This window comes from Suncus etruscus, chromosome 11 (assembly GCF_024139225.1).
Source record: "Suncus etruscus isolate mSunEtr1 chromosome 11, mSunEtr1.pri.cur, whole genome shotgun sequence".
Taxonomy (NCBI): Eukaryota; Metazoa; Chordata; class Mammalia; order Eulipotyphla; family Soricidae; genus Suncus; species Suncus etruscus.
In genome coordinates this window covers 10,396,486-10,411,158 of record NC_064858.1, presented here as the reverse complement: position 1 = coordinate 10,411,158, position 14,673 = coordinate 10,396,486, and positions in this window count along the sequence as shown.

Sequence of the window (14,673 nt, the reverse complement as noted above, 5' to 3'; positions counted from 1 at the left end):
AACAGCAGAGAAGGATGGACAGGCTTCCCTTGCGTTGCCAACCACGCACACACACTCTTTCTTCTCTTGGCCCTTTGACTTGGGCACCCGTTCAAGGTGCTTGGGGGTCACCTGGGTAGTGCCCTGGGAGGGCTGTATATAGCAGGCTCAACATCCCCCTCAATCTGCTGCGTGCAACAGCCACGCTGAGCCCTGGCACGCTCCCTGAAAGCCACCTTTTGAATATTTCATCAGTTAGCCCTCTGACTGTCCTGTGGGGTGGCCCTTTCCTGCAGAAAGGGACAGGGACACAGAGAGCCGTTGAAATGGACATTCGGGGTCAGGCATTTCAGGGTATCCGTGGTCTCGTATGGACACTGTCTCAGGGTATCTGTGCTGTTGGGTGGAGGGCTTGGCTGTGAACCAACAGGTGGTCCAGAGCTCAGCTTAGAGCTTCCTGAAGTTGGGTCACATGGCCCCTGCCCAAGCTGCATGTTGGGTCACTGGGGAGGGAGAAGCTGGAAGAGCCAGTGAGTCCAGCAAAAGGAGCCTAAGCAGAAACTTTGCTGGCGCTACTGAGCACGTGGGAATGCGTCTGTCCTTTCTCTGCTCAGGGCTCACTCAGAGTTCAGGCACTGAGACCACCCACTGCCTGCAGTCCTCCCTGGGAATCAGAGCCCTCGTCTTCCCAGGCTCCCAGGTCCTCTGGAGACCCTCTAGGGCTCCGTGAGTAGCTACCCCCCAAGCTCTGAACTGGGCGGAGGCTCCAGCGCTGTGGGAAGCTGCTAGAAGGTTCTGAAAATATTTGAGTTGAGAACCTTATGCCTGAAATTTTGCCTGCCCTCCTTCTCTGCTGGGACTGATGTGTGAGCAGATCCAACATCACCAGCCAGGCTGCTGGGCTCCTGCCAATTCCAAACACAAATGAGACCAGGAAGAAGATGGGGTAGTGAAAGTTGGGGGTGTAACTCTGGTAAATCACAGATGTCACACCTGTGGTGCCGATCCTGGCCTTGATCCTGGCACTACAAAATAAGTTTAATTAAATTAAAGCTTAAAAATATACTGGAGGGGGGCCGGGAAGGTGGCGCTGGAGGTAGCGTAGGACGGACCGCGGTTCGATCCCCTGGCGTCCCATATGGTTCCCCCAAGCCAGGGGCGATTTCTGAGCGCATAGCCAGGAGTAACTCCTGAGCGTCAAACGGGTGTGGCCCAAAAACCAAAAAAAAAAAAAAAATATATATATATATATATATATATATACTGGAGGGAGGGGCCGGAGAGATAGCACAGTGGTAGGCATTTGCCTTGCATGTGGCCAACCCAGGAGAGTCCCGGTTGATTCCCGGCATCCTATATGGTCCCCCAACCTGCCAGGTGCAATTCTGAGTGCAGAGCCAAGAGTAACCCCTAAGCACCGCTGGGTGTGGCCCAAGAACCAATAAATATACATACATATATATTCTGGATAGCTGGAGAATAGGACAGCAGGGAGGGTGCTTGCCTAGTACATGGCTGATTCATGTTCGATTCCCGGCATCCCAGAGGGGCCCCTGATCATTTCCAGGAATGATCATTGAGTTTAGAGTCAGCCCTGAGCATGGCCAGGTGTGGTCAAAAAAACTAAACATCGTTTTTTGTTTTGGGGCCACACCCAGTGGTGCTCAGGTATTATTCCTGGCTCTGTGCTCAGGAATCACTTCTGGCAGGCTTGGGGGACTATCTGGGGTACCCAGGGTCAAATCAGGGTCAGCTGTGTGCAAGGCAAATGCCCCCCCCCCCCCCGTGTGCTATCGTTCTGGCCCCCAAACCAAACAATTAAAAATAAATAAAAAGACGGGGCCAGAGAGATAGCACAGCGGTAAGGCATTGCCTTAGACGCAGAAGGACCATGGTTCAAATCCCGGCATCCCATGTGGTCCTCTGAGCCTGCCAAGAGTGATTTCTGAGCATAGAGCCGGAGTAACCCCTGGGTGCTGTCGGGTGTGACCCCAAAACCAAAAAAAAAGAAAAAAAAAGACAATCAGGGCCACTCCCTGTCTCTGGCCCCCAGAATCTCTGATCAGTGGCCTTGGACCTGGGCGAGTAAGGGGACAGGATGTGAGGTACAGGCTCACCCCACGAAAATGGGCTCTGCCTCCCATCATGAATACCTGTGCCAGGCTCCAGTGACGCACCTGTCTCTCCCCAGCTGGCCAAGGTCCCCTCCCTCCCACCACTCCCGTGTTACTAATAAAGTCTGGTCTGTGATCAGTGCCCGGTTATTTATTCCCACCACCCTTGCTTTTTGAATCACAGAATAAATGTCACTCTCCAAAGTGAGCTGGGCCCCATCCATCAAGCTCCCTGGAACGCTGGGGGCGGAGGCTTCTCCCGATTTAGAAGGAAAAAGCCCGGTTTGAATGTGAAGTACACAGAAAGCGCTGGATGCTGGAGGGAGAATGCCCCTGGACTCAGTCAGGGAGGGACACGGGTGGGGTGAGGCTGTGGGGACCCTGAGGAAATGAGGCAGGGCTGAAGATGGGCAAGGCTCTGATGTAGGGGTGTGGGTGGGTGGGGCCCGATCAGTCTGACCTACAAGGGTGTGACACATTTCACATCCAGGTCCCTACCCTGCGGCTGTGGCTGCCCATGAACCCTCTGTGTGGGAAATCTCCCACATTCCTATCACGGGTGTGTGTGCAATCCCAGGGATCACTAAGGGACAGTCTCTTCCACCACACTCCACTCAACTAGGTGTGACTTTCAGACCCTAATCAACCCTGACTGAAGTGGTTCCAGCCCCATCCTCATGGGGGGGGGGACCCTGAATTTGAACCAGGCCCTGAGGGTGTGAGGAACCTAGAGCCTGAACCCAGCAGGCGGGAGCACAGAAGATGCACACGAAGGCCAGAATCGGGCCCAGAAGAAATTCAGGGTCATTATAGCCAGGGCTGGAGAAGCCAGGCCCCATGGAGGGGGAGGGACTGCCCAGCAAAGCTGCTGCTGTGGGTCTGACCACGTTTCAGGAGGACCTCTTGAATCAGCAGCTTGTTTAGAGGCCAGAAGCTTCGGCAAGTGTGTGGGCTTCACTGCCTGCTATGGTTGCGGCAAAGCCTGTTTCACCACGTTCCCCATCTCCGAGTTTTGAACAGCTTGTTCTGGGAGATTCGAGAGGAAGCTGAGTTCGGGGATGCCCCAGACGCCTCCTTTAGGGCCACAGAGGCCCTGTTCCAAAGGACAGAAGGGACAGATGGCTCCTGCCCACAGAGCCAGCAGTGGGTGCCCTGCACACACACCTAGGTCTGTCCCCTTTCAGCCCACCAGCAAAGTGGCTCAGCAAAGGGACTTCACAGGGTGACACATGTCAGGAACTGGGCTGGAAGCAGCTTGTGGCTTTCCCAGCTGCTGCTCAGAGGAACAGGGAACTTGGGGCCACAATCACGCACCAAGGGCATCTATTTTGGTGTTTGTTTTGTTTGTTTGTTTTGAGTCACACCCTGCAGTGCTCAGGGAATCCCTCATGATGCTCAAGGAAATCCAAAGTGGTTGCAAGGATGGAACCAGGTCAGTCGCGTTCAAGACAATATTTTTCCCCTATAGACCCAGTAATTCCTTTTCCCACCCAATTCCCCGCCTGGAGATAAGTGTTTCTTGGATTGTAATAATTTATTAATCATCCCCAGCTGGGTTTAGAATCGCTCCAGCCCTCTGCTGCCCAGCACAATTCCTGGCAGCTGTAATGAATGAAAGGAGATGAAAATAGACACTTCAGAGCTGTCTTCAGATCAGGAAGGCACATTTGAAAGGGGCTCCCGACACAGATGGGAGGAGAAACCCCGGGCTCCTGAGCAGGAGGGCATGGGGACAGCCCTCATCTTGCTCATCAGTGCTAAGGATTTCCAGTCGGATGAGGCAGGAAAAAAAGAGATGAACCTCGTCTCTGAAGATTGATAATACTCCACTGGAGCAACAGGCAATGGGAACTTGGCGGGGTTGGAGGAGAACAGAAGGCACCGGGTCCCTGCAGTGAAGGGGCAGCTCAGCAAAATCAGACCTGTTTCTGCTCCAGAGATTTATTTTTCCTTTTTGGGGGGTTTTTTGGTTTTTGGGCCACACCTGGTGGTGTGTAGGGGTTATTCCTGGCTCTGAGTCAGAAATTGCTCCTGCAAGCTCAGGGGATCATATGCGACACCAAGGATAAAACTGTGTTGATGGGTTGGCCACATGCAAGGCAAACACCCAACCCCCTGTGCTATCATTCCAATCCAGAGATTTCTAATAGTTCTATGAGGGTGAAATGGGGGAAACTACACAGGTGTTGCTTTCTGCTGAATCCCAACACGGTCTCTCCCAGAGGAGCCTGAGGAAGGAGCTAGGGAAAGAGGCAAGGAGAGTCACTCCTACACAGTTCTAGGTCTCATCCAGTCCATAGTGTCCTCAATGAAAGCCAAGAACCTGCCTTTGGCTGGACACATGTCAGCCTCTTGGAGACAGCAGGGGATAGCAGGATTGTGTGCCTGTGGCCAGGCTGCACTGCATCAACAGACTGAACTGGGAGTTCTTCAAGAGAGCACTGAACTATGAGTCCTCCAGGAGCACTAATATACAATCCAGGGAGCATTGAGCTGTGAGTTCCTCCAGAGAGCCCTGAGAAAGTCCTTCTGGGGAGCACAGTGCTGGGATCCTTCCTGGAGGCACTGAGATGAGAAGCCTTCCAGGGAACGCTACACAAGAGTCTTTCTGTGGAGCACTGAGCTGCATGTCCTTTAGGGAAGCATTGAACTATGTGTCCTTCCAGGCTCACTACATCAACACACTAAGCTGCTGCCTTTTCTCTCAGGAGTCGGCCATGGAATAACTGCTGTGTTGTTATCATGGCAGTCGGGCTAATCGCAGCACCTAAGCCAGCTTGTCTCCCTGCCTCCCGCTCAGCCTGTTTTCTGCTCCTCAGTCGAAATCAGACTCCTGGCTCTGGGGATAGTCAGCCACAGCACCACTGGCTGGGCTGACCTGCCTAGGCACACACCTACGGGCCATCCACATACCGTCCACCCATTTACCTGCCGATCGACCTACCTGCCTACCTACTGTCCATCCAACTACTGTCCTCCCATTTACATGTCCACCTATTTGTCCATCCACATACCCACCCATCTACCTGTCCATCCATTCAGTCTACCTGTCTACCTGGGTATTTAGACCAGGTCCCAATCTCCTGTGTAACATGGGCACCATCTTGTGGCCATAAGGGATATGACACTGCAAACACAGCCACTCCTTAGATCGGGTCCCAATCTTCCGTGCAACACGACCGTCATCTCATGGTCAAATGGAGTCATGACACTAAAAATGCAGACACTCCCCAGGTTGGAGCCGGGTGAGGCCACCAGGGGTCACAGATGCTAACAGGGTCCACGGATGCTCCAGTTCCTCATTCAGGACATGATTTCTCTGGAAATGGTAGTGGCTGAAGGTGATCTGGGGAGTCACCCCCCACTGAGAGGGCTGTGGGAGTGATCCCCAGGCCTGCCTTCCCCAACCCTCAATCTACAGCTGCTGGCTCTTGATATCTGTCCCCATCTGCTCTGAATTCCTGAGTCACAGGACAGGAACATTCACATTCCTGGGTGTCTGGCAGGAGCTTTCATGCACCACCAAAGCAGGGGTCTCAAATTCGCAGCCCGAGGGCTGCAAATGGCCCTCCGTACAACATTTTGTGGCCCTGCCCTAGAGGAATCTTTTTTTGTTTTGTTTTGTTTTAGTTGTTTGGGTCACACCCCCCAATGTTCAAGGCTTACTACTGACTTTGCACTCAAGGATCACCCCGAATTTGTCTCCTGCGGCCCCCAGGTAAATTGAGTTTGAGACCCCTGAAAGGGCTTCTCTATTTCTCAATTCCGAGATGAAACCCTCTCACCTATTCCAGAGACCCCAAAATACAACTTTGAAGATGCCTGCACCAGTCTCAGAGCAGGAGCATTGGAACTTGAGAAATTCCAGGTGGTCTCAGAGCCCTTTAGTTGGGACAGGGGGTCAGCGGGGCATGTAGGAGGCTGGGTGGGGGGACTAGGTTGAGGGGGGTGAGCAGAGATGGGAACTTGGTCTGTCCTACAGTGCTCAGAAAAGCCCATCTTAGCATGATCCCACCCAAAGTGACAGGGCTGTGGGTGTCCAAGACTAGATGCTGGTAACGTGGCCCCCACATGCTATGTCAGGTGTCCTGGTTTAGCCCCGTGGGAGCCCACCCCATACACAGCTGGTCAGATGGTGCTTCAAGACAAGCACATAGAAGGCATGTGGATGTCTGGGTGCAGACCATCAGTAGAGCCAGCCCAGAGCATTCTTTTTTGGGGAGGGGCACACCCAACAGTGCTCAGGTGTTACTCCTGGCTCTGCACTCAGAAATCGCTCCTGGCAGGTTTGAGGGATCATATGAGATGCCCAGAATCAAACTTGGTCTGTCCTGGGTCTGATGCATGCAAGGCAAATGCCCTACCACTATGCTATCACTTTAGCCCTTCCCAGAACATTCTTGACTCATTAACAGAAACAGGACGCAGTAAGCCATCCACCCAGACTCTCCTGCAGTTCATCAGATCTTGGTCAAGGGTTTGCACAAGGGAGCAGGACCTTGGGGACCAATCCTGCAGAAGGTAGAGTCTGGAGGCACCTGTGGGGCTCAGGTCCAGAGCATGAGGAGATGGGGCAGAATCTGGGCTGTGCAGAGCTGTGCAAGGACACAAGGGTGTCCCTGCCATCTTGGGGGCAGCTCTGATTGTGGGAGGCTTTGTGGAAGAGCAGAAGCACTTGTTAGATGCAGAGTTGGGAGAGACAGGGGCCTTGCCCTGGGCACTGTTGTTCTGTAACTGGTTGGGTGAGCCATGGCCAGAAGAGCAAGGGGCAGTACCTGCAGATCCTCAGGACCTAGCTGTCTGCACAAGTGCTTGGAGAGCAGGTCATCATCTGAGTTGTACCCATCTGGTGGGCTGAATGTGCTTGTTTCTGGCTGGGGGGGGGCATGCCTGGCATGAGAAGTCAGGAAGGTCTGTACATTTCCCCTGTGGCATGATGAGGACACAAGGGGAGCCAGACATCTGGATGCTCATGCTGGAAAGCTGTACTGCCTGGAGTAGGTGACTTGACCTCTCTGAATCTGCTTCTCATCCTTTTTTTTGTGTGTGTGTGTTTTGTTTGTTTGTTTGTTTTTGTTTTTTTTGGGGGGGCCATACCCGGCAGTGCTCAGGGGTTACTCCTGGCTGTCTGCTCAGAAATAGCTCCTGGCAGGCACAGGGGACCATATGGGACACCGGGATTCAAACCAACCACCTTTGGTCCTGGATCGGCTGCTTGCAAGGCAAACGCCGCTGTGCTATCTCTCCAGGCCCTGCTTCTCATCCTTTAAAGGAGAGAGGTGCTTAGGGGAGCTGACCCACCCCCACGAACACTTACAGCTCTACTGGTGTGGAACAAACTCGAGTCTAGCTGCGGAGACATAGCACTGATGACAGAGAAAGAGTCCCAGAGTTTCCACGATATGGATTTAGCACATGGTTCATGCAAAGCTCTGGGACAGAGGACGGTGGAGAGTCCTTCTGTGGAGAGGTGCCAGACCACTAGTCTGGTTACAAAGACAAGGCAGGGGCAGCCCTGAGACTGACCTGCTGATTGGGGCCTCCTGATGTGAATTTCTGGAGCCAATTGTGGTTAGCAATGCCAAGACGTGTAGCAAAGGGGCCAGAAGGTGTGAGCTGAGCTGGGGTCTGAAGTGCCAAGCCAAAAAAATACTTCCTTGCTCTTCCCTGCAGCTGGGGCCTCGAAACAGGGGTGTTGTCTGTGATCTGAGAAGGCAGTGAGTCCCCCCACATACACACTTTCTCTCCCTCTTTCTCTCTCATTCTCTTTCTCAGGGTGAGGGTGTCTTGAATCTCGGGAAGATGGCTTGGATGGAGCCTTTCCACAGTCTCTGAGGGCAGTCGGTGCTATTTCTTTCTCTATTTTTTGGTGTTTGGGTCATACCCAGCGGCACTCAGGGGTTACTTCTGGCTCTGCACTCAGAACTAGCTCCTGCTAGACTCAGGGGACCATATGGGATATGAGGGATCGAATTTGGGTCCATCCCAAGATGGCTGCATGCAAGGCAAATGCCCTACCACTGTGCTATCACTCGGCTCCTATTTATATATTTATTTACTTACTTACTTACTTACTTACTTACTTACTTACTTACTTACTTACTTACTTACTTGGGGCTTACTCCTGGCTCTGCACTCAGGGATCACTCCTGGCGGTGCTCTGTGGGGTGAACAGGGTGGGAGTAGACTATGTAGGATGCTGTGGATCAAATCCAGGTCAGCAGCACGCAAGACAAGAACCTTTCTTGCCGTGCTATCAATCTGTGCTTTCGATATATGCCTTTGAATGGTTGAATGGACGGTTTGAGGAATCTGCAGCCCACTCCTCACCCCCACACCTGGCTCTCTGGTTTGCATACACACACACACACACACACACACACACACACACACACACACACACACACACACACACATTCATATACCTTTCCCTGATTTTCTCTTGGGGAGAGGCTGAGGCCAGGCCTTGAAGAAGGGTGCAGAGTGTGGACAGGTGAGGGGGTAGCATTTGTCTGTCTTCATGTGGCCCTGCAGAGCCATCGCACATGAAGCTGTCCCCTTATCACTTTTCTGGCTAGCATGGTGAGGTGGTGTTGGATGGAGAAGTGGTGAGGGCACGTGAGAGGCAGTCTCAGCCCAGGGCAAGGTGGCAGCAGTGGGCCTGACACAGCTGTGGTCCCAGAATGACTCTGTGTGGTTCTTTTTTGCAGCTGTAAGGCTGGGATGGGGGGAGACGAAGGGTCTTTGGGATTAATTTCACAGGTCTCAAAGTACCTCGGGGACAGGACTAAGGCTTCTGTGTCCTTGCAGAAGGCAGTTGCTTGCTGACTTGCTGGTGAACTCACTGACCTTCTGTGGCCACACTCGGCCCAGAACATGATGTAAAGGTGGCATCAGCAGGAGTGGCTGCTTTTCTGGTTCCTCTCCAGGGCCACCCATGTCTGTGCCCTATGTAGTTACAGGTTGGTCCAGCTCACAACAGGCAGCTGGGTCCAGAGATGTTAAGGAGTGTGGAAGCAGGGTTCTCACAGAAGGATGTCAGCCACTCTGCACTGTCCTCTGTGTCTATGCCCAGGGGTTTTACTGGATCCTCCAGAGGCCCCCAAGTTGGGTTGAGGCTGTCCAGTGCCGTATGCAGGGTCTCTGATGTCTGCCCGCCTGGGAGGTGCTGGGAGGCGGGCACCCTAGTTCCTCCTGGGAGTCCACACCTGGGAGGGAGGTGTGGGGAAACAGAGGGGTGTTGAGCCTCAGTGTCCCCAGCTGTGAGGGCCCCACCATGGATTTGTTCTGCTTTGGGATCAGATGGGGCAGGGACAGGGGTGCTCAGGCATCTGACTCACTGCCAGGAACAGCTCAGAACTGCAGGAATACCCGAGGCAGCAGATTCCAGGGCACAGAGATGTGGGGATCCCAGGGCAGGAGTGGCTGTCAGGATGGTGAATGCTGTGCCAGAGTGAGGGCTACATATCTGGAAGGCAGGCAGGAAACATGCCTTCCTCATGGTCTGCTGTGCTGGGGAGGCCCCTGGGGTCTGGGGGCAGCAGGGAAGGCCGGGGAATCAACACTGAGCCCTTAGGTCTTGCTGCCCTGCTGGAGACATGTGCTATTTTTAACTGGCTGTCGCCATGGCAGTGAAGATGGGAAGGGAGGGGGTCTTTCTCCCCTTGGGCTGCCTCCAGACATACCCGCTTTCCTTTCTGGGCCCTGGGGACTCAGCGCTGCACAGAGTCACTGTGGACTCACTACCTGGGATCAGTGGGACCCGTGGAGGAGCACACTCCACATGGTATAGTGGGAGGAGTCCACGCACAGCTTGGGGTCCTCTCCCTAGATACACAAGTGCAGGTGGGTGCTTTTTGAGCACATCACACGAGCCTCCCTGGGGAGCAGCTGGGAGGGTTTTCAGACAAACCCCCTTTAACAAAAATTCAGGTATTCACAGGAGCAGTAGCTCAGCTCACAGCCCCGAACTAGGTCAGCTAAATGAGCTGCTCCTGGGATGGCCCAACCTCCCGATTCAGGGCTCTGGTGTGGTGCACATCATGACGCCCCAGGAACAGCTATTTAAGGACCATTTAGTTCTGCTGGTATATTCTCAGGGTGTTGTATGAGGCACCTCGCATGGGGCCAGATTAGGTGGATCCCCATATCCACAGGAGCCTCTGGGAGCCAGCAGAAAGGGGACAAATGGACACATAGGCAGAGACAGTTAAGCTCAGTTGGGATCTGAGGGGTAGACGTGGGCTCAGGGACAGACCCATTATTTTGGCTTTTATTTTTTTGTGGGGGGGTGTTTGGAATTTGTAGATCATCAGGTTCAGTGCTGCTTAGGTGTTACTCTGAAATAAGCACTTAATTTTATTTATTTATTTATTTATTTATTTATTGCTTTTTGGGCCACACCTGTGACACTCTGAGCTATGCGCTCAGAAATCGCTCCTGGCTTGGGGGATTATATAGGATGCCAGAGATCAAACCGAGGTCTGTCCTGGATCAGCTGTGTGCAAGGCAAACGCCCTACCACTGTACTATTGTTCTGGCCCCCAGACACGCCGTTTTGGTGCGCTAACCCCCCACATCTTCAGCTCTGTGCTGAGGCAAAACTGTGTAGGCAAAAGCAAACGGCATCAGGAAGGACAGGGTCTGAAGAGAAAGAAAGTCATAATAAAGTGACCTGTGGGAGCCGACCATAGCACAGCCGGGAGGGCATTTGCTTTGCTTTTGTTGACCCAGGTTTGATCCCTGCATCCCCCTAGGGACCCCTGAGCACCACCAGATGTGATTCCTGACTGCAGACCTGGGAGTGAGCACTGAACACTGCTGGGTGTGGCCCAAAAGTCAAAAGGGGAAAAAGGGGAGGAAGGAAAAGGAAGGAAGGAAGGAAGGAAGGAAGGAAGGAAGGAAGGAAGGAAGGAAGGAAGGAAGGAAGGAAGGAAGGAAGGAAGGAAGGAAGGAAGGAAGGAAAAGGAGCCAGAGTGGTGGCACAAGCGGTAGGGCATTTGCCTTGCATGCACTAACTTAGGACAAACTGAGGTTCTATCCCCTGGCATCCCATATGGTCCCCAAGCCAGGAGAGATTTCTGAGCACATAGTCAGGAGTAACCTCTGAGCGTCACCAGGTGTGGCCCAAAAAGCAAAATAAATAAACAGAATAAGAATAAAAAGAAAGTAAGGAAGAAAGAAAGAAAGAATAAGGGGCCAGAGTGATAGCATAGTGGTAAGGTGTTTGTTTGCCTTGCTCACGGCCGATGTGGGATGACAGACCAGGTTCATTCCCTGGCTATCCATATGGTCCTCCAACCTGACAGGAGTGATTTCTTTTCTGTTTGTTTGTCTGTTTTCTTTGTTTTTGGGTCACACCTGGTGGTGATCAGGGGCTACTCCTGGCTCTGCGCTCAGAAGTCGCTCCTGATGGGCTCAGGAGACCATAGGGGATGCCAGGATTTGAACCATGGTCCGTCCCCTGTTGGTCGTGTGCAAGGCAAACACCTTACTCCAGCCCCAGGGGTGATTTCTGAGCACCATTGGGTATGGCCCAAAATCCAACACCCCCCCCCAAAAGAATAATTAAAGGGAAGAACCACCTGTGATCTGGGAACTGTGTGATGTGGACAACTTTGTGGGGAAACACTAATTAGCCCAGAGAGATTGGGGCTGTTCTAAAAGTAGCCAGAATGGGAACACAGTGGCCGAATGGGGAAGGGGACGAAGGGGACCAGCAGGACGAGTAGTGAGTGCCCAGAGACCATGTTAGGGGGGAAGGGTGAGGGGGCAGCAAACAGCCCTCTGGCTCTGCTGGACTGGACTTGTCTGGAAGCTTCTCTGGAAGAAGTCTGGTGCAGAAATCAGATGCCCAGAGATGTGCATGAGGTAGCTCCTGTCCCCATTCCCTCCAGCTCACTTCCTCACGAGAGAGAGAGAGAGAGAGAGAGAGAGAGAGAGAGAGAGAGAGAGAGAGAGAGAGAGAGAGAAAGAGAGAGAGAGAGACTGCCTGCAGCCTCCTGGACCTTTTCTCTCTCCTGCCTTTCATCTTTGTTTTCAGAGAAAATAACACCTTGTTTTCACTGTAGCCTGAAAGAGCAAGAATTATCAAGTCAGAAGAACTGGTGCAAAATTAAAAAAAAAAAACTTCTTAATCTATGAAACTTGAAGAAGTTCTGGGCAAATTACATGCCGTGGGACCTTCCAGGCATGAAGAAGCTGGCTCAGAGCAGTGTCCCCCAACAGTTGAGTCGCTGGAGCACAATGAGGCCTCGGCATTGTTCTGGGGTGACAACACCACCCAGGACCTGGACTCAGGGGCCCTTGCTCAGGGAGCAGCTCTGCCAGGTAAGAGCGTCCAAGACTCCTCCTCTGATGGGACTCCAGGACCACCAAAACCAGCCACAGAAAGGAAGAAAAGAAATGAGAGAGAAGGGAAGATGGATCCAGGAGTTTCTTCTCTGTGCACTGGCATGTGGTCAGAACTGGCCATGGAGCAGAGGTGTCTGCCTTGCTGTTAGGACAGGAAGGGAATCTCATCGAGATTTCTGTAGAAGTCTTTAGTAACGTGAGATGTTCCCGGGGCCGGTGAGATGGCACTAGAGGTAAGGTGTCTGCCTTGCAAGCACTAGCCAAAGAAGGACCGCAGTTCGATCCCCTGGCGTCCCATATGGTCCCCCCAAGCCAGGGGCAATTTCTGAGTGTTTCAGGAGTAACCCCTGAGCATCAAACGGGTGTGGCAAAAACAAACAAACAAAAAACAAACAAACAACAACAACAAAAAGATGTTCCCACAGTGTGGTGATGAGCTTGGAGTCGAGCATCTTTGAGCCAGGATTCACGCACTCCTTGCTTGCAGTGGACCCCATAGTTAGTTCTCTCTCTCTCTCTCTCTCTCTCTCTCTCTCTCTCTCTCTCTCTCTCTCTCTCTCTCTCTCTCACACACACACACACACACACACACACACACACACACACACACACACAGAATTGCAGATTTCAGCACCGCAGACAGAACTCAAAGGAAGAGGAGGAATTCTTGTGCCAACCCTACACCAAAATCTCCTGCCTCCCTTCACACACACCCCTGGATCTCAAACTCTGAGACTTCCTAAATGAAACCAGGGAAACCAGGCACCAAGTAAAACACAGTCCCTTGGGTGGGGGCCAGAGCACAGCAAGGAGGGCACTCGTCTGGCACATGACTGACTTGGGCTCAAACCACAGTATCCCAGAAGGTCCCCATGAACCCCACCAGAAGTGATCCCCGAGCATAGAACCAGGAATAAACCCTAAGCATCCCGGGTGTGTCCCCCACAAACCCACCAAATAAAAAGAAAAGAAATGAAAACAAAACTGCTTCTTGGGTGTGGTTGCAGGTGCCAGCTCTTAGGCTTCAGCCAGACCCACAACACACAGATAGGTGGGAAGCAGAGGGACCTGAGAGGGAGAGAACACATAAGGCTGTTTTCACATGCATACATGGGGCAACTACATGCACACACTTCAGAGGAGGAAGCTGTGGTGGAGAGAACCACGTGGCGTGGCCAGCAACCTGACCAGAAGCCAACAGTGCCCAGTCGGGCCAGGGTCTTCCCCTCTTTTCTCCCCATATGGGACTGAGGCTCCCAGCTGCAGACACTGTAGTGGACGAGGACACAGAGCTGTGGGTGGATGGAAACTCCGTCCTGAAGGCTGTTGTGCACCTGGGCTGGAAGGTGGCACCTATGTCAACGAGAGCAATGAGTGGAGTGAAACAGCACTCATGGTGGCCTGCAACATACAGCATGCAGACATGCACAGCAGCCCCAGGTCCAGTTTGCCTTGCAAACAGGCAGCAGGCAGACCCTAAAATCCAGGATATCCAGATCTGGCAGGAGGGCACTCATCTATGCTTGCATGTGGAGTCAGAGGACAGGTAATGTCCCTGCTGCTGGAGAATGGGACGACCCTAGCCTGGAGGACCACGTGGGGGGTCTTGGCACTAGTCATCAACACTGATGACAAGGACATGCCTGCAAGGCCCAGGGGTAGGAGATGATCATCATAGCCTCCGACACAGGCACCAGGCAGTACCTCCACAGGTCCCCTCTGCCCAAGTGCAAAGCCAGGCAGACACCTGCCCCTACATCTTGACTTCTGATGGCCAGCTGGGAGACCCGAGCCCCAGTTTCCTGCCCAGAGACAGAGACAGCTTCTTTGGCCTCCAAACGTGGCCACTGGGATTGGCCAACCCTTCCAAGGTTCTGGTGGCATCAGGTTCACCCTTTAGGAAAGCTGGTGCCCTCCAAAGGACACAACTGCCACAGCTGAAGAGACTGCGGTCAGAGCCCTGGGGCCTGCGAGCACCCTCTGGGCACCATGATGAGCGCTGGGGTGCCTGTACGAGCATCACCGAGGCACCCTTCCCCAAAAGGAAGTCTTTCTTTCTTTTTTTTTTTTTTTGTTTTTGGTTTTTGGGCCACACCTGACGGTGCTCAGGGGTTACTCCTGGCTGTCTGCTCAGAAATAGCTCCTGGCAGGCACGGGGGACCATATGGGACACCAGGATTTGAACCAACCACCTTTGGTCCTGGATTGGCTGCTTGCAAGGCAAACG